The following is a 21558-nucleotide window of genomic DNA, read 5'->3' as shown; positions in this document are numbered from 1 at the left end:
GGCTGACGTGGAGCTTGAGAGTCGGTCCGTATTTCTAATAAGCTTCGGGGATGAACTGGAAAGCAGAGCGCATTCTGAGATGCAAGGCTGTCATCGGGGAGGCTCAGCTAGCTCAAGCCAGTCCTCTCCTTTTCAAAAAACAACTTCTGGCTTTCATTCCTAGGCACTTGGAGTCATCCTTTCTTTCGGCCATGTAATGAGAATACCCCACTGATGCTTGGAATTGCGATTCCAAAAAATCGGAGACAGAAGCTTTGGTCCTGAAGACCTAAGGCAGAGGAGTCCCCAGCCTTCCTCCCTTCTCTGCCGGTTCTGAGGTCCCTGGCCAGGACCCAGGGCCCACACAGCTCATTACTAACAACCTGGCCATGGCCACAGAGGTGTGAACAGATGCGATGGCCTTCCAATCCTTGGAATTCCAAACTGTACACACCAAGCCTTATTCTAATGATTTTTTTCCCCTGTAGGTTTCACCTCTGGCTCCTCTGCCCTTTGAATATTTCATTCATGCCCGGGACAGAGTCTTAAATTGCAGGAAACCAGAACTCTACAGATCGATTAGCCTAACTCACAACGTGTGGTTTTTCTCATTTCACAATTAGAATAGCATGGTTTCTGCGCTTGGCACGGGCCGGCCACACACCCACCAGAGAATACCGAGTAGCCTTCGGAGGAGACACGCTGAAGAGCTAGAAGCCCCACAGTGCCCTGTCACAGGAGACGGGGGACACTGTGGATCCCTCTGAGGATTATGCTTTTGTCCACGTTGGCAAGGTCTTTGAATGGTCACTGGGCCAGGAAGAGAAATCAGCCCACCTTTTTCAGAGGCCTCTGGGTATAACACAGCTACTCCCTCATGTGCTGCATGGCGGAGGAGGCGGGACGGCTCTGCTGGCAGAGCTGAATGCTGACCTCCGCCAGAGAACCCCCGTCACCAATCTACAGCCCTTGTTTCCCTCCCCGGCTTCTACTAGATAAATTAAGTCTTCAGAAAAAAATCTTATAACTGAAGCAGAAAAGACCTCTGTTTTGCTAGTCCCTCCAGTGAAATTGCTGGAAACTCTTACCTTCTCATCCCTCCCATCCCACAGCCATAGAATGAGGGCAGGGAGAACTCATGGTCTCTGACCTTCAGGGACTCCAAGGATTTGTCCCTGACCCATACTCGTGCTGCTGTGGCGCAGGGCAGGATACTAGGAAGAACATGGCCTTCAGCTTATCAGGAATGGGTGAGTTCCAAAACAATGGATGGAGGGTGACCTTTATGAAAGTCGGGTGAGAATGTTTAAAAAATTAAAAATTTAACTGTGATTGAACCTACAGTAGATCAAACTATGTTAGTCAAATGAGCATCTTCAAAACATCCTGTTTCAGGAAGTGAAGGTTCTGGTCAGCAGGTACCGTTCATCATGTCTGGCAGGCAAACCAACCCAACAAGTCAGAGGTGGGAGGAAAGTCTAACACCCACGGAAATAAAACATGACTGCAAAGGATGCCTCCTTCCACCAGCATATGATGCAATTATGACCAAAGAGGTAATTCACCAATCATAATCCACTAATGAAACCAAGTTACAATATTTTCTCTTCTTTTACTCCATCAAATGAAGCTAACTTCCAAGATCTACATTTAGCTATAATTCCAGGCCCAACACCCCAGCAATTTATACTTTTCTTTACCTTGGTAGACACTTTATTTTTGTGAGTTGTCTCTAGTTCTCTTTTGATAGCTCACCAGGGTAACAAATACTTCTAATTTTATTATTTGAAAAGTCTCATTAATTTTTCAAGCCACACAACACACACAGGCACAAACGTATTCACCAGACATTTGCAAGCAGTGAAGGTTAATAGTCACTTAATGTAACTGCATACGTTACAAGCAATCTTCCTGTCCCACTGCATTTTCAAAGACCACATAGATACGTAATCTAGTCCTCTCTTCTTCTATCATAACATTCCAGTGGGGCAATTCTGATGCACTGTCCCCCTGTAGCCTCCGCAGTAAAGTGCTGCACGATGCCTGATGGATAGATACTGGGTGTGAGTGAGGAGGATTTCTGCAACCATCCATAAACCTAGCTCATTTAAATTGCTAGCTGTCAGCTACCTGAAAAGAAAGAAATAAGTGTCTTTAAATTATAAAAAAAAAAGTATGGCCCTTTTGTCTAGAATACAAGCAGAATTCCTATTTCCAGGCAACAACAGCAAAGGACCACTGGATCATCTTGCGAGGCTCTGTCTTCTCCGCTCTCTCCCAGGAACCGCTCTCAGTGCCTTGAGAAGAGATAAGAGGGCTCAAGGTGGTTTCTCCCTATAACTAGGTCTCTGCTGAGTGATGAACCAGATAACTGTCTAGTTGCCCCAGGGGATCTGAAGTCGGTAAAGAAACAGATTCAGGATGTCACCAGGAAAACCACCCCTGACAAAACAGGAAATCAAAGATGAAACAAGCACTGCCTACTGCAGACTATTCCCTCTGTTATAAGTAAGGTACTTAGAGAAAAGCTAGGACTCATAAGAACCAGAGTACGCATGCGGAAGCACAGAGCAGGCCCATTCTGGACATCCCCTGGTCGAGGTAAAACTTCTTCCTAACCCCAAAACACGCCACTGAGCGCAAAGACACTCAGTAATTTGGGCTTGCTGATCGATTCACCTGCTTCTCTGCAGGAAATAAAACTTCACTCATCTGCAGCCTTGCTCAGTCACAGAGGAGGTCTCATGAACACCATTCTACCAGGCTTACAAGTCACATTTTTGCCCCTAAAATTTGCCAACCGATGCAGCTATAGGCTCAGAAATGTAATAAGTCACTTTCTCCACCCCAGCAGTTAAAGATTGCTAAATCTCTCTGCCTTACAGAAAAGAGGAGGTGCACACAAACTCCAAGGCTGTATATCACAAAGGTTATGGAGCCTGTTTGAGACATCATGAAAAGTACCTGGCTGAATTTTAAGCTGCTTCTCCCCAAAGAACTGAGGACTCATGGACTCCGAGATAAACTACATTTGGAGGAAAATCTCTGTAAGTAAAAACCCAGAGAGAGTTCAACAATTCAGCTCTCCTTTGGCCTTCAATTGATTTGCAAGTCACGCTCTATGGCTAGTGTTGGATGAAATACCTATTAATTTCAAGCCATTTATTACCCCTTTCCTTCTTTCAACACATTTTTTCCAATATGTTTATTGCTCATTATAGGTAGAAGATTGACATCCCCTGAAAAGAAAGTCTTTTTAATACTTGTAAAATGGTTTCCTGGAAGGCATAAATTATAAAACTACTATGACACCACTAAGAGTAATGGTGGGTTACGATTTTAGGAAATGCCATAAAACAATACTTTGTGTTCAAGTGACATCAGCAAGATGGCAAAACAAAGTCTAAGACTTCATTTCCTGACAGAAGATCCAACTTAAGAACAACAGAGGGTCCAAAAAGCCTTTATAAGAACTCCATAAATCAATCAGAAAGTCATAGTACCCCAGGCAAGCTAAAAGCCAAAAAGAAATGCATTAAAAGGGGTAATAAAAGTCATTTCATTACAGCCATGTCAGCCCCTCCCTAGACTTGGTACTGTTCACAATTGGGAGGAAAACCCCAATCTGTAGCTTTTCCCTTGGAAGGGAGAGGGAACAGTGGAACATACATCAGCGGTCTGGCTTTTGGCGGGCCGCTCAAGGGAGCGGCTTCTGTCTCACCTAACTCAGAGCACTGATGAGGAACAGCATACCTTGGATGCCTGGGAGCAGCAGAGAACAAAGAAGAGTTCAGCAGCTTGTGGCAACACCAGAGAACCTGTAACACTGCAAAGAGAAACCAACACAGCTCGCTGCAACTGGGGAGAAACCGCCCAGCTTGTGGCTCCTCCCTTGGGAGAAGAAAACAGTGAAACACACATCAAACATTCTAGCTTTTCAGAGGGCTGCCTGAGGGACTGGTTTCTGACTCACATGACTCAGAGCACTGACAGAAATGGCACAGTTTGGGTACCAGGGGGCCACAGAGACAAAACAGTGCTCAGTGGCTTGTAGCAGTGCCAGAGAACCTGCAGTGCCACAGACACACATGAGAAGGATCAAGAGACAACTAACTGCTGGAAAAGAAACTGGCAAACTTCTCTAACTGGGAAATTGTATGCACAAGCCCAGAGATTACACATGCCCAGAAAAGGTTTGAGAGGCTCCCCAAATATTCAGCCTGGTTGATTGATTACAGTCTTTCCCTATAGAATGTGGTGTGTAAAGACTGAGAGAAATGAGTGTTTATTTCAAATATGCACATCCCAACACAAAGTTACTAGTCACATGAAGAAACACGGCCCAACCAAAGGAACAAAATAAATCTCCAGAAACCAACCCACAAAAAATAGAGGTATATGAATTCAATACAACCACCATAAAGATGCTCAACAAGCTCAGGAAAATGATGCATGAACAAAATGAGAGTATCAACAAAGAGACAGAGAATTTTAAGAAAAGCCAAGTCAAAATTCTGGAACTGAAAGACATAACACATAAATTGAAAAATTCACTAGAAAGGTTCAATAGCAGATTTGATCAAGCAGAAAAAAAGATCGGAGAATTTAAAGAGAAGTCATTTGAAATTATCCAGTTAGAGGAGCAAATAGTAAAAGATAACAACAACGGAAAAGAGTGAAGAAAGCCTGATGGAGTTATGAGACAGTAAGAAGATGATCAATATACACATCGTAGTATTCCCAAAAGAAAAGAGAGAAAGGACCAGAAAGCTTATTTGAAGAAATTACAGCTGAAAACTTCCCAACTGGGGAAAGAAATGGACATCCAAGATTCAAGAAGTCCAAAAGAGCCCAGAAACATGAATCCAAAGGAGTCCACAAAGACACATTATAATCAAACTGTCAAAAATCAAAGAAGGTTGAAAGCATCAAGAGAGAAGTGACTCATGATGTACAAAGGAACTCCCATGAGACTATCAGTGGATTTCTCAGTAGAAACCTTGCAGGCCAGAAGGCAGTTGGATACTATATTTCAAAAGCTCAAAGAATAAAACTGCTAACCAAGAATACTATATCAACCAAAACTGTCCTTCAAAAATGAAGGAAAAATAAAGACTTTGTGAGACAAACAAAAGCTGAAGGAGTTTATCACCACTAGATCTGTGCTAAAACAAAAGCTAAAGGGAGTCCTTCAAGTTGAAATGAAAGCTGAAATGAAAGGATGGTATACAGCAACAAGAAAGCATATCAAAGTATAAATCTCACCAGCAAGAGTCAATTTATACACAAATACAGAATACTATACTACTGCAATGATGGTGCATACATAATCTTTAATTCTGATATAAGAATTAAAAGACAAAATAACAAAAAAAATAAGTTAATGAATGCACTATATAAAAAGATTTAATTTATAACACCAATAATACAAAGTACACTGTGGAAGAAATAAAAGAGTAGACTTTTTGTATGTGACTGAAGTTATGAGCTCAAAATAGATTATCATTATGTTTTATTTAAGTCCTACAATGATCACAAAGAAATTATCTGAGAAAGGAATCAAAGCATCTCAATACAAAAAAAAATTTTAATGAAACAAAAACAAGATATACCAAGAGAGGAAAACAGGGACAAAAAGGCTACAAGAAAGAAAAACAATTTTTAAATGGCAATATTAAGGCCTCCCCTGTGAGTAATTGCTTTAAGTATAAATGAATTTAAACTCCCTGATCAAAAAGACAGTCTCTAAATAGATTTTTTTAATACAACAATATGCTGTCTAAAAGAGACTCACTCAAGGTTTAAGGACACACAGGCTGAATGCTGAAGGATGAAAAAAGATATTCTACACAAATGGGAACCAAAAGAGAACATAGATGATCATACTTAATCATACAAAATAAAGACATTGAGATAAAAAGTATCAAAAGAGACAAGGAAAGACTCTATATAATGATAAAAAAGTCAATTCACCAGGATGAAAAAACAATTACAAATATACAGTTGACCCTCAGACAACATGGATTTGAATCATGCAGGTCCATTCATACACAGATTTTTTTTTTAATAAATATACAGCTCGTCCTCTATGTCTGCATCCACGGATTCAACAAACTCAACCGTGGACTGAAATTTCCATCCACAGTTGGTTCAGTCTGCAGAGGTGAAACCTATGGATACAAAGGGTAGACTGTATTAATTGTACTATGCTATTTTATATAAGGGACTTGAGCACCCACAGATTTTGGAATATATGGGAGCTCGTGGATACTGAAGGATGATTGTATATGCATCAACATCAGAGAAATCAAATATATGAAACAAATATTGACAGAATTGAAGGAAAAAGCAGCAATATGATAATATAAACAGATCTTAATACTCTAGTTTCAAAAATGGATAAATCATCCAGAATGAAGATCAATAAAAAATAGAACTGACCAACACTATAGACCAAATGAATCTAAAAGACATATATAGAACATCCTACCCAACAAGAACAGAATATACATTCTTCTCAACAGCACACGGAATAGTCTTAAGGACAGATAACATGTTAGTCAACAAATTTAAGAAGTCTGAAACCATATGAAGTATCTTTTTTAATCACAATGGAGTTAACCTAGAAGTGAATAGCAGAAAGAAAAATAGAAAATTTAAAAATGTGTGGAAACTAAACAATACAACAAACAATGGGTCAAAGACATCAAAAAGGAAATCAGAAAATACCTTGACCCAGAAAATGCATACCAAAACTTACGGGGTACAGCAAAAGTAATACTAAAAGCAAAGCTTATAGCAGTAAATACCTGGTTTAAAAAAGAAGCAAAAGCTCAAATAAACAACCTAACATTATACAGCAAGGAACTAGGAAAAAAATTAAGCTCAAAGTTAGCGGAAGGAACAAAATAACTATTAGAACAGAAATAAATAGAATAGAGAAGAAGAGAATAACTGAAAAAAAATCAATGAAACTAAGTTGGTTTTGGGGAAAGATCAACAAACTTGACAAGCCTTTAGCTAAGCAAAAAAAAAAAAGAAAAAGAAAGAAAAAGAAACTCAGTAAAATCAGAAATAAAAGTAGGATACATTACCATGAGTTTTATAGAAATAAAGATTGTAAGAGAATACTGTCAATAGTCAAAAGCCAAAACTTAAATTAAACAGAAAAATTCCTAGAAACACACAACCTAGCAAGACTGAATTATGAAGAAACAGAAAATCTGAACAGATCTATGAGTAGGAAGACTAAATCAGTAATCAAAACCTTCCCTCAAAGAAAACCCCAGAACCAGATGGCTTTGCTAGAGAATTCCAAACATTTAAAGAAGAATTAATGCCAATCCTTCTCAAACTCTTCCAAAATACTGAATAGGAACACTTCTTCCAAACTCATTTTATAAGGCCAGCATTACCCTGATACCAACGTCACACAAAGATAATACAAGAAAATCAAACTATAGGCCAATGTAAGTGATGAATATAGATGCAAAAATCCTAAACAAAATACTAGCAACCTGAATTTAACTGCACATGAAAAGGATCACATAGTAAGTGCTGATTATCCCTCAGCTGCAAGAATGATTCAACAAATAAAAACCAATCAATGTGACTGACAGAATGAAGGATAAAAATCACATGACCCTCCCTAGTGAGGTGAACCTTCAGGACATTATGCTAAGTGAAATAAGCTAGTCATAGAGGACAAACACTGCATAATTCTACTTTTGAGGTATCTAAAGTAGTCAAACCTTAGAAGCATGAATTAGGATGGTTGCCAGGGACTGGGGGAAGGGACACATGGGAACTTCTATTCAGTAGGTACAGAGTTTCAGTCACACAAGACAAAGAAGTTCTAGAGCTCTGCTGTTCAACAACATGCATGTAGGGAATACTATACTGTACACTGAAAATGCGCATAAGGTATATTTCAAGTTACATATTTTTAGCACAGTAAAAAACAAACAGTAATTCCTGTCTAAGCTGAAAGTCCCAGAAGAATCTGAACCCCAAAACATTTCACAAGCAGGTTTCTCCATCCTAAATTCAGCTTCCAAAGGTCGAAGAACAAGGCACCACCATATAGAAGTTCTATGGTTCCAACCCTAAAGCAAAATGAAGGATCAGCACCCATCCAGAAAGCTTGATGTTTATCAATCCACTTGCAGACCTTGAGTCTGATATACATGTATGTAAATACAAAAGAAGTATGTCTGGATATAGAGATGGCAAACTGGTAACAGCACTGACATTCTTGGGGGGAGAGGGAGAAGATGGGAGCAACTGGGTAAGAGGTGGTCAACGTCCGTTAGCCTTGGGAGTAATGTTACAGTCTTTCAAAAGAAAAACATTAATGACTTAATTGTGTAATTTAAAATAGTGAAAATAAAATATCTTCATTAAAAACACTATTTATCAATCAGTTACGGTATTCTCTCTCCGTATATGTCACTGACACATGAAAAAACCTAAGCCCTCCTTTGCATGACACCCCTTTTCAAGTAAGGGAAATGTCACCTTTCTGGCATTGACAAGCCACAAGGTTTCTGGCCACTGGGTTCACTGTCCTTAGCTCTTTGAGACCAGGACAAAGTACCAGACCTGCTCCTTGTCAGGGCAGCCAGATCTCAGTAGAGACACTTCTTTTAGTGTCTGTCACATCTCTGTCTCTGCTCAAACTAATTGCATGTATGCTGCTAAGAGCTAATACCCTAGCTCTGTGGAATGTTTGCCCCAAGAGAACCTCAAGGGAGTAACTTTTAACTGTATCATTCAGCAATTATTTATCAAACACCCACTCTAGGCCAGACACATCACTGCAGTCAGCACTGGGTACACAGCACGGAACAAATCAGAGACCCTGCCTTCGTGACTCCCCTTTGTGAGTGGTATGGAGATGCAACAGTCATGGAGAGGTAAGAACTACGGAGAAAACAAGGAAGGGTAAGACATCTATAGAGTGACAAGTGGTGCTGGTTTACATGGGGTAGTTAGGCTGAGAAAGTCATGCCAAAGCCAAGGCCTGAAATAAAGAGTGAGCCAGCCATGCAGACAAGTGTGAGTAAAGCACTCCAGACTGGAAATAGCAAGTGCCAAGGCCCTGGGGCCTTTTCTTCTGCTGGGTATCAACAAGTTGACCTCTAAAAAGACTGCACCAATTCACACTCACCTGCAGCATCCAGGAGTACCTCTTTCCCTACATTTTCAGGAGCATCTCATTGATTCATATTTCTTTCTATTTTCTATAGAAAACAATGACCACTGTATTTTCTTCAAGAGCTTTGGCTAGATGGATTCAAAGGAGTGGATGATGGGAGGAGAGAAAATGAAAGGAAGGCAGCTTCCATCTGGTGCTCCCCATACCATGCGCTTTGCTCCTTATTTGACAAATGTTTGGATTCATCCTAGCATCAACCATTTGAGAGAAGCACAGGTACCCTCCTTCATATGCAAAAAAGCTGAGGCCTAGACACTTTGGGAAATCAAATCAGCCCAAGGGCACACAATCATTAGGACATAACTGGAACTGACCTCCACTAAGCCTGACTCCAGAATGTGAGCTCTTTCCATGACACAGGGTCTTGGAGTTCAGAGGCATATAGGAGCCCTCTGGGTAATGCCCTACAAGGAACATGGGCACCTACTCACTCAAATCTCCTACCTGAGTGGAGCTGATTATCCTAGGTAATTTCTTGCATATGCATTCGATTTTCCATTCACTGTATTTTCTTTTTGCCAACAGTAGAAGCCAGTATTTCCCCATGCAGCAGGAATTTATCTACAGCTGAAGTAAGTTAGTGTCAGGAAGATGTGGATATGAATAATTAAGCCCCTATTAAACATGCACACATCTTGTAATAAATCTCAAATTAGAATGTGCCAAGATCTTGTTAAACCTGCCAACACATATTCTTAAATAAGGTGGGAATATAATTTGGAGCTTATCAGGAAATTCAACCTTTTGTGCAAGATGCCCTTTGACTGCTCAGAATTTTAATCCAGAGATTACCTGAATTCATGTCGTCTATCATTCCACTGTGTTTCTGCCCACTGTAAAAATCAACCAAGTAATCTCTTTCAGGATGCCCTCACATGGGGTGCATTTTAATACACACTGCATTAAACCTCATTATTGGGGATGAGACATTGTCTAAAAGAGCCACACTCTGAATACACTTCACCTGAATTCTGAAAAATAATCATTTGCATTCATCACTGACTTAAATAGAACCTTCAAAGAGCCCAAGTGTTATGCTTTCTGGTGTGGGAGGGACAGAGCACTATGGTTAAGAACACAAAATCATGAGTCGGATTGATTCCCTGCCACAACTCCACCACTTCCTAACACTAAAAGGAGAACCATACAACTGCCTACCATACAGGCTGCTTTTAAAGATTCCAGGAGTTTATCACCTAATAGGCTGCCTGCCCCATGGTAAATCCTTAGTGTCAGCTGTAATGAATATTGTTCGGTGTATCCCAATAATGCAGACTGATATTAGTCAAAATATGTAACTAATAGTTTTTTATAAACCTGTATTTTTCTGATATAAAATAGTAGCAGTTTATTTTCATAATCTTAACCTATAAGAATAAATTTTAAAAAATTCTTAAATATAATGAAGTCTTAAATATCCTCCCTGACACTGGCAAAAGTCAACACAATTACCTCCATTAGGCCATCAGGGAAATTAAGACACCAATGTTGAGAAAATGATTCTTAACATCCCAACAAAGAGAAAGGAAATAATCCTCCCCAAATTCTCTATATGGCCCCTCAGGGCTTCCTATCCCAATAGCCTGGTACATTCTTTAAATATAACCCTTAATTTTATATACAAGCTGTGTAACCTTGAGCCAAGCAAATAACAAGGCTGTGCCTCGAAGTCCTCATCTGTAAGGTGGGGAATAATAAAAAATGCATAATTGCCAGAGATGCTGTGAAGAAAATGTACTATGCTATCAGAGTGGAGAAATCTGGCCACCCACACACAGGGTTGGCTAGCTTCATGACTGCTGGGAAGGTATGCCCACCTGCCTTTTCTAGAGTGGGTCTTCATAACTCAGGAAATAATCCATATTCTCTAACTAAAGAAACAGCAGGAAAATGTCTTGGCAAGAAAAAAGAACATGAATGTATTATTCCTGCAGAGACCCCCGAGATTAAGATCTCACCTTAGAATTAACCGTCCATTGTCCATGCCCATCTGTGATGCCACTTAAGGTGAAAACAGCAGCAGCTCATCACAGCCTTTTCTGCTGCCTGACAGCCAACTGATGGCTGAACTACTCTTGGCAGATAATTGGGGAACCAATTGTGAAAGGTGACTGGACTGACCAGTGAGTATGTGCCTTCCAGGAACCCACTTGAAGGACAGCATGGTGATTTTAGAGAATCTGTAAATCCTATCCAACTGGATGGCAAAGGTGCTGGCGTCCCTGGGCCATGTCCCCATCAGGGCGCTTGCCCCCAAACCCCCATCTTCCTCTGCACTCTGGAGAGGAGGATGGCAGCACGAGGGTGCGCCTCGCAACAATGACAGTCGGCAAGGCCATCCAAAGGATGGCTGATCCCCTCCCCAAAGAAATAAATCTCTTCCTGTTTAAATAACAAAAGGAAAATACCAGAAAAGGAGAAACAATCCAAGTGGCCTGCAGGGAAGAGAACAGATCGTATACTAAGACCTGAACCAAGAGGCCACAGGGAGTTATCACCCAGAAAGCACTTAACACGGCACCAGGCCCACAGCATTTACTTCTTAAATACCGACCCTAGTCATGACCCTCCTCCTGCCGGCAGAAACAGCTGTAACTGCAGCCAGCATGCCGCAGACCAAGGCGCGATGCTAAGTGCTTTCATGTCTCGGTTTATTTACTCCCCAGAACAACACTAAGGAGCAAGTGCTATTATCATTTACATGTTCCAGCTTACATAACTGAAGCTCAGCGAGCCTAGGAGACTGGCCAGCATCACACAGTAAGTCAGTCCACGGCAGAGCTGCACCACCAACCCAAGCCTTCTGCATTACTACCTCTAAACCACATCTCCATACACCCTATGATTCTGTTTTTTAAACAATGGTTCTACTACCTGAAAGTCCTGTGGAAACTGGAAATGAGAAAATGAAGTCATAAATGGTCCTGAATCTGGCAGGCTTCCCCCACACCAAACTTGGGATGCTGTGACAGTTACTCGTGTGTGTCAACCTGACTGAGTCATGAAGCACCCAGGCATTCGGCCTAACATTATTCTCGGTTTGTCTGTAAGGGGGTTTCTGGAGGAAATGAGTATTTGAATCAGTGAGCATGTTGCCCTCCCTAACCTGGCTGGGCTTCATCTAATCAACTCAAGAGATGAATAGAAAACAAAAAACAAAAACAAAAACAAATCAAAAAAAAAAAAAAACCCAAAAACACCTCCATTCAAAAAACAAAAAAAAGAAGTAGGTTTACAGATATAAAGAACAAACTAGTAAACACTAGTTTGTGGAGAGGGAAGGGGGAAGGGAAATATAAGGGTAAGAGGTTAAAAGGTAAAAACTATTACATATAAAATAAGCTATAAGGATATATTATACAACACAGGGAATATAGCAAATGCATTATAATTCTAAATGAAATATAATCTTTAAAATTGTAAATCACTATATTGCATACCTGTAACCTATATAATGTTGTGTATCAACTATATGTCAATAAAAACATTTCTCAATAAATAATGAGAAAAAAATGAATAGAACAAAAGTCTGAATAAGATGAAACTCCTTCTGCCTAAATGAGCTGGGCCATGGGTCTTGTCCTGCCTTAGTATCTAAATGGGAAAACTGATTCCCTCTAGATCTCAAGCCTGCCAGTTTGTGGACTGGAGCTAACACCACTGGTTCTGAGGTCTTCAGACTTGAACTTGAACTACACCATTGGCTCCCCTGGGTCTCCAGCTCACCAGTGGCAGATGTGGGGACTTCCCAGCCTCCATAATTGCAAAAGCCAGTTCTTATTTTATTTATTTTTATATTTATATTTACTCCCCTGGCTCTCCCATTAGCCTTCCCTAGGCTCAGTGGGGGAATTACCTGTCATCAGACTCGAGTCAGATAAGCGATTGCTGCATGTTGCATGGACGTAACTCTCTCCATCCTACTGGTCCTGTTTCTCTGGAGAACCCTGGCTAATACGGATGCCAAGTACCACAGAAGTCCAACTGATGGCTTTGTTAACAGCGAAGCTTTTCTATGGGTTGTTTAGACAAGAAGCATCCAACAGACCAGTTTTTAAAACTAAAACTTTAAGTAAATGTCCAACCTGAAGACATGTTGCTTTGAAAATGAAATGGGAAGTGACTGGAAGAGAGGGATAGATGAGGGGGACCCAGGAAAGTGATGCCACTGCAGGACCTTTTCAGGTTACTGTTGTTCTGTTAGCTCCTCTCACCCAGCACTTCCCTTTGAGGACAAAGTCTCTCTGTGGCTCACTCAGCGTATCTCCCACAGGTCTTCCCATCTTCCTGAGTCTGCAGAAGGATCTGGATGAGTCTGAACAAGCAGTAGAAGGCCAAGGCATGGTTGGGTCAGAACCTTCTTTGCAGCTTCTGTTTCTCTCTCCCACTTAGAAGACAGACTCCCCTCCCTGGCCCTCCAGCTAGGCTTAGGGGGGATTCATCTGTCATCAGGCTGGAGTCAGATCAGTCATGATTACACATTGCATAGAAAGCAGACCTGGGACCTCACTTCTGCCCTGCCAGGTCTCCCACCAGGCCACTGCTTCTGAAAATGAGTTCTTTCATCACGATGAGCTCCCCAAAGCACAGAAGCTAAGAGATGACCTATGGGACCAATTCTTAATATTTATGTTCCTGCTGCATCTCTCTGCTCAGTAACTTTGGCTGGCTGAATCAAAGGTCCCAGACATTGTGGCAATGTCAACGGTAACTGCAATTTCCAACTGTGAGCAACTTTTAAGATGAGAGCTGCAGGGCTACAGTGCTCCTAACATTTCCCAGCCCCTTCCACCAGCTTCAACTAAAATGCAAACTGACACTACCTCTGTAGGTAGATCAGGATAAAGCCAGGTGAACTTACTCATGAAATACATCGGCACTTATTTCAAAGCCACCTATCTCTTAGATCTCAAGACATGAACCTGCTCTAAGCCTACCATCAGCCACACTATGAAAAACCACATGGAAAGCTAGAAGGAGAAGTAAGAAATAAATGTAAATGCAGGGCTAATACTTGGTTATGTAACCTGTTGGAAGTTCTTGATAGTAAAAATATTCATCCATGTAACACTTCAATAAACACGAGTTGAGGAATTACCGCTGGCCAGGCCCAGGCCATGGAGGCACAGGTGGAGACAGGAGGACTGCAGAACTCACCATCCACTAATGGACTCTGCCCAATCCCTTCTATTTGCCAAGAAAGGGTTCTGTGAATTTTTGCAGAGACCTGCCCAGGCCTATATTCACCCTGATAATTACAGCCTTCATCTAAGGGAGTCACATGTTAATCATTAGTCAGCCACATGTATTGGCACCAATCCATTCATCGAGCACCATACGCACTGCGATAAGTATTACGCATGTTCTACCATTTAATCCACCCTACATCTCTGCATGGTAGGCATTAGTACTCCTACTCCACAGCTGAGGGCCAGAGATGTTCAATGAATTGCCCAAAGTCATAGAACTAACAAATGGTGGTAGAGCCAGGACTCAAATTCCTCATCTGTCTGATGGCCAAGCTCTGGTCTTCTGGGGATCCACCATGATGGCCAAGGGGTTCAGAAGAGGCCTGCTCCTCACTCAGCCCTGGGATCATCTTCATATCATTTTGTCTACATGGCTAAGGGGCAGTTTATTCCTCTGAGAACAGCTATGTGAGTGGCAGGGCTGTAGCTGCAGGTCCTGGAGGAGTCACTTCCCCTCTCTGGAGCTAACCTTGTCATCTAGCAAAAGAGGAAGTGGAATAAGGGGATCCAAAGACTGTCTTTCAGCCTCAGGGTCTTCTGAATCCCTGCAGTGGAGGACCTGCCAAGGGGTTCTAGCTCATTTTCAGGGCACACAGTCCCACAGCCAGGTTTTGACGGGCAGCCACGCAGAGAGGACTCGATTTCAGAAACACCCCTCAGCCACATGCCAGTCAGACATGGACCAGCAGGCTCCTCCTCTGATTCGCCTCCCCTGCCGACAAAGCACCCTTTTGTTAATATTTGAGTTTCACAAAACTCAGATCATATCGCTCCCCTGCTTGAAAGGTCATATCCACCAGTAGCTGGTTATGGAAATTCCTGGGCACAACCTGCAGGCCCCAGGGGCTCACCCCGGCCCCTGCTCCCTCCCTGGGCTCACCAGGGCCCACAGCCCTGGCTTCTCCTCCAACCTCACCTTGCTCCCGCCTTTGCTCTTCTGTGTCTGCAACACTCTTCCCCTCTCCACAGCACAGTCCCCCTGACCTTTAGACTTCCAGGTCCTTCCAGGTCCCCTCCTGGGAGAGGTCTTCCCTCTGGGTATTCACTATCTCAGCTCTGTCTGGTTCCTCACAGCAGATAACACAATTCATCATTTTTCTGCCAAGGCTCCCCAACAGAGGACTCAATTTCACCTGCCACCTACACCCAGGAGAGTGCCCAGCACAAAACCAGTCTCAGTAAAGACTCACTGAACATCCGAAAGAATGACACTGCTTATCTCCATAAACCCTATCTGCTTGCTGCAGCAAATGGCCAGCCAACCCAAGGGTTCTTCTCAGCCGCTGCAGGCTGCCCAGTGGGAGGAGGTGATGGTGCTGAGACCCATGCAGAAGAGTAAGCCCCCTGCGCCGTAGGAGCTAAGTCACACACACAGCAGTGTTTCTAGACTCTAAACTGCCATGCAAATATCAGGCGGTTCTTTTAGATATGCATAACTGGTGTAAAAATACACAGAAGACAAATATTGAAATCATGGTCCAAGGCAGAATATGCTAAGTACAAAGTGAGCATCACCAACAACGAAGCCAAGAGAGTGCAAGAGGGAGCAGGCGAGGCTTCCCAGGGAAACAGGACTTTGGAGAGGCCCTAAAACGGGTGCAGACTTGACTCATCAATAGTTGAAGTAACTGAAGTGTGGCCCTACCCCTGCAGGCATGATCACTGGAGGCGCTGGTTAACGGCACAGATCTGGGTAGCTTAAGCTCTGGGCATCTGTCCATTTCATCACAACCCCAGGTGATTCTGACACACATTAAAGATATCATCCGATACCACCCAGCTAAATGGAAGCTCACCAGGGAAAAGGGCCTGATGGCACCCAGTCGTGTCTGTAGGACAGTAACTTGGAAGAACCTTGCATAAAGGGAATAAAAAGTTGGAAATATATGTCAAGGCTAACAATGGGGGGCTTTGGAATGTTAAGTACAAGAGCTAGGTCTGGATTCTATAGGGAAAGGCCTTTGGGGCAAAGGAGTGACATGGTAAATGCAATAGTCCAGAGGAAAAGGAAAACACCTCAGGAGGGATGGGAAGAGAGCTGGGTGCGAACAAAGGGAGACGGTGAGGGGGTCACAGAAGGCACTGGGCCAGCAGAGCCCTCCCCAGTCCCCGAAGGCCCCACACAGAATTTCACGGACGCCACCACTGGCCACCACCAACCCCAGACAGCAAGTCTCCTTCACAGGCATCCTCTCCGGCCTTCCTGTTAAGTGCAGGCCTGAGGATGCTCTGACAAAGGAAACACATAGGATCTCAAGGCACAAGTGAGAAAATCTTATTTGCAGGCCAAAAGAGTAAGAGATCCTTCATAATTCAAGTGCTCAAGCACTGGTATTTGGCAGAGATATGTGGAATGCCAGGAGCACAAGTTCCTGGAAACAAACAGTAACTGCAATCCGGTCAAAGCCGAGAACCTGCTTTTGGAGGAGAGCTGGCATGTACATGTATATCTATAAATATACAAAGATTTCCATGAACACTAAATGTAAGTGTGATATCTTCTCAACAGATGCATCTGTTTGTTGGGAGATGAATCCCAATGGCCTCTACTATTTAATAAAAAAAAAAAAAAAGGAAAGGAAAGAAATCAGGAGTGGGAGGATATATAAACATCACATCCAAAGCATCACTATTAAATGAAAGCACATTGGGTAGTTTCTATCCTGACTGGGGAGTTTAGAAGAGGCCCCTTTAGAGCAGAGCAGAGCCTCACTCTCCAGCGGTCTGTGCCAGGGAAGCCCTCCCTCCTCCCCTACCTCACTCTCTCCCCACGTCTACGTGGCTCTTACACTGTGAGTCATGCAAACTTACTTCCTTTAGAAGAGTACATGGATTCGGTGAGATAGACTTGCCTCAAAATAATGTAGATACATAATTTCGACTCAAAAAAGATAAAGTGTATGAACATCCAAACAACTTTCTTCTCTGCTGAGATAAACAGAAGAGGTGACTTTTAAAAAGCTTCCCTCTTTAGAATGCATCAACAAGGATCCAGCCAAAAGAAGTGACATCGTTTCCACTTCTCTAAAAGCAGACAGGCTGTAAACATTCCAGCAAGATTTGAGGGGGGAGTCCTTTAAGCTCTACATAAGAAAGGAAATGGTTGGAGAAAGGTCACTCCAATTAGCTGAGGGCAAAGAGAGAGCAAACTGTCTAAATTCCAGGCACATGGGAAGATTTCTGTCATGGAACCAGGTCCCTGTGCTTCTTGCCCTGTCGCTCCCCATCCTCTCCAAAGCAGACAAGGCTTTTCTGGCCCTTCTGGTTTCAAAGATAACCTACATGGTGAAAATCAATAGCTGTAACGCAGCATTTGGTTCAGAATGAAGCAATAACCCTGGCCCGAAGATGAGGTCCCCTGTTGAGGTCAACAGAATGATGACACAGACACCTCATTTTCTCTGCACAATCATGTTAACATTTGTAATCACTGCTCTCTTGGCACTTAGGCAGGAATCCAACCAGATCCTGAAGAAAGAAACCTTGGCTGCCCTGTCTTTCTCTGAATAGAGAGAAGACCCCACCATTCAGATTGCACTGCCCACTTTAAAGCAAAGACTGCTGGCACTCCAGGGCTGCCTCTGAAGGAACCCTCCTCAGTGACAGGGAAGCCATCATCACGCTCAGGGAAAGAAGCCAGATGCAAAAGACTGCATATGGGATGAGTCCATTATGTGGCATGTCCCCAGAAGGCCCATTTATAGAGATGGAGAGACCAGGGGTGGCAGTGGGAACTTGGGGGATTTAGGAGGCTGATGGAAATGTTCTCAAATTAGATTGTGGTGATGGTTGCACAACTCCAAAATTTTACTAAAATTCATTGAACTGTGTACTTAAAATGAGCTAATGTTATGATATTAAATTAGACCTCAATAAAATTAGAAAGTGCATTCATTGAGGAGTTAAAGATATAGAACATAAGTAAAAAACAAAAACAAAATAAAATAGAATACTGCCATCAAATTGTACAGTAATCTACTAAAAATACATATTGACACATACAAGGGCATAAGAGAAATAAGAGAAAGAAATTTACTGATTTGAAAAGATATACACACCCCATTGTTCACAGTAGCATTATGTACAACAGCCAAGACATGGAAGCAACCCAAGTATCCATCAACAGATGATTAGATAAAGAAGATGTGGTGTATGTAATGGAATACTACTCAGTCATAAAAAAAAAGCCAATGCTGCCATTTGCAATAATGTGGATGGACCTAGAGAGTATTATGCCTAGTGAAATGAACATACAAAGTATGTTATCATTTCTATGTGAAATCTAAAAAATAAAACAAATATACATATATATATGTATAAAATACAAAACAGAAAAAGACTCACAAATATAAAAAACAAACTAGTGTACACCAGTGGAGAGAGGGAAGGGGGAGGGGCAAGACAGGGACATGGGATTAAGAGATACAAACTACAATGCATAAAATAGGTAAACAGCAAGGATATATTGTCCAGCACAGGGGAATATAGCCATTATTTTGTAGTATCTTTAAAGGGAGCATAATCTATAAAAGTGCTGAGTCACTATGCTGTATACCTGAAGCTAATATAATGTTGTAAATCAACTATATTTCAATAAAAAAGATAAACCAACATGTTTAGAGTGATTAGTTTCTATATAATTAGATTCTATTATAGATAAAGCATTAGATTTTAATCACCTTTACACTTTCTGTATGCTCCAAATTTTGATCATGAACATGTACTACTCTCATAATTAAGAAATTAATTTATTCAATAATGTATGTATGAAGTAGTCAGCCCAGTGCACAGAGCTAGAAGAGTTAATAGCAATGTTTGAGAAGATATCACTTCGGGCCCCATCAATTGAGTACATTCTCAATTCTCTGCCTGTTACTGAAACTCAGGGGCTTGAAAGAGTTAAGGCCTCTCTCTTCAAGCAAGCACATCCCTCTCCCCTCCGTGGGTCCACAGTGTGTGCTCCCAGAAGGGGGTCGGCAACAGGGAAAGCAAACATTAATTAAGTGACATCTTGCACACGCCTTCACTGGCTCCCTGTTAATACGGTGGAACAAATTTCAGTGTGTTCAATTCAATTAAATATGGACGAGAGGAGCTGGAATGACATTAGCAAGCGTGAGTCCTGAGGTGCCCATCCCCAACCGAGAACACAGTCTATTTGTACAAATGCTTTGTTTCCCCATGAGAAGGACTCTTTATTTTGTTGGAATACACAGTCTTACTGTAACAGAGGATTTACTGGCCCCAACTAATGATTTCCTATCCTCCAGAATTAATATCATACGCTGGACCTCGAGGTACTTTGCTGATACAGAATTTTCTCAAACAAGAAATACTTTGTACCATGCTAACACAGGAGTTTCTCCATCACAGGTGCTACAATTGAGGATAAGGGTCAGCTGAGATCCTTCCTACCATTTGCTGATGTGAAGTATGCTAAACTCAAGCAAACAGTATGTTTCCTTGACCAGGCCCAGTCAGAAAACCTTGAGCGTAGAACCCTCAGCCTGCCATCGTTTTTCTAAGAAGTGCCCGTCACCTATCACAGGGATGGGCCCTACAGCCTGGTTTGCAATACAGGTCCCCACATGCCCTCTCAGACCACAGCTGCAGGGGCTGTGGGCAAAACTCTGACCAAATTATCCTCTCTCTTGACATTAGAACCAGGTTTTGCAATACGATGCTCTCCACTGGTCCTTTGAAACATGGATCTATATGTTCCAGAGCTCTGGGCCAGCCATGTGCCCCAAGCACATGGTGAAGCCGATCAAATCAGGCTCAGGAGACAGCACGGGAATGCAGAGACCACAGATGTGAGCAAGTGAGAGCTTCTCAGTCTCCAACAGTTCGCTGGGTCCTGGTGACAGTTCCTGTGAGGTCAGCTCTCAGGTTGTGCAAACTGCTACTTTATTCCTAGTTTTGACTTAAACTATCCTGAGTTTGTATGACTTACATCCAAAGGAGCCTTAGAATAAGAACCTACAAAATACATTCCACTCTGAGAAGAGGAAATACTTCCCCTGGCTCTCTGTCTGAAGTCATTAACAAAAGGACAGCCAGAAGAATGAACGTTTTCCTCCCCAGAACTGAAGGCAGAGAGGGCTTCAAGTACAAGTTCCTCCAGGAAGGGCTCCCAGGGCAGGTGTCCAGGCTGGAAGCCCAGTGGAGCCTTCAGCGTGATCGATTCACTCAATGGATCACAATGAGACTCCCCAAGGACAAGGACCAGGGACAGCACCTGCTTTGCTCATACACCTAGAACAGTATATGGAACATAGAAAGGGCTCAATTGGTACCCTCTGAATTAACTAAAAATGCCTAAATAATTAGTGAGCATCGACTTTCTGCAAAAATCTATTCCAGGCACAAGCTCCACAAGTTCCATATTTCAAGAAGGAAGTAGAAAAGTATAGGGTCTTTCTGGGGAGCAAGAAACAGCTCCATCTGGGGGGAACACAAGCATGTTTGCAGAGCTATAGACTGTGACAAGAGAGAAAGCCTTGAGTGTCAATCCTAAAGTTATCTCGTCTGTAGTTCAGATCACACCACGGCTAAGAAATCCATGGGACAGAACTCATTTTCACTGCAGTTCTTCAAATCATACTTCCAACTTTGCTTCGTCACTCTGCCTTCTGGGTATTCTTACTTACCTGGAAGCTTTTGTAGTGTCTTGCCTTTTTGTATCATGTACATGAAAATCCTAAGTATACTGAGACCTATGTGGTCTCAGGCAGGCCAGCACCCTCCACCTCTGTCTGGATGTTCTGACCACAGGCATCTAGCAACTCAAGGTAAAGGTGAAGAGATGCCACACCAGCTTCAGCAACAGTCAGCTGAAGGCAGAGAAGAAGCATCAGTCCAACGAAGGCCAACGGTTCAGCTCTCCATTCTTACAACAGCAGGCTGACACGCACGGGTACACTCAACTGTATGCACGTGGGGTACCCGCGTGTGCGTGTGCACACGGGGTACCCCGCTGACAACTGTGCAGAATTCTGGCCCTTCAGAAGGAAGATGCTTCCTGGTTTCTTTTTGTCTAGCAAGAAATATTAATAAATATCCGACTATCTTTCAAATCAGTATGTCTACAGGACGAGGTGAGTGATTTGGGAG

The 21558-nt window shown here is 42.4% G+C and overlaps 1 protein-coding gene across 1 annotated transcript in view; it reads right to left on the bottom strand.

Annotated features, from left to right (window-relative positions):
- Positions 1-21558, bottom strand: part of SPOCK1 (SPARC (osteonectin), cwcv and kazal like domains proteoglycan 1) — a 466817-nt gene that overhangs the window by 295641 nt on the left and 149618 nt on the right. The gene's annotated exons all lie outside the window — the stretch shown is intronic.

Source organism: Vicugna pacos, chromosome 3, assembly GCF_048564905.1.
Source record: "Vicugna pacos chromosome 3, VicPac4, whole genome shotgun sequence".
NCBI lineage: Eukaryota > Metazoa > Chordata > Mammalia > Artiodactyla > Camelidae > Vicugna > Vicugna pacos.
Note: the sequence above shows the minus strand (reverse complement) of the source record. Positions and strands in the feature narration are given on the sequence as shown.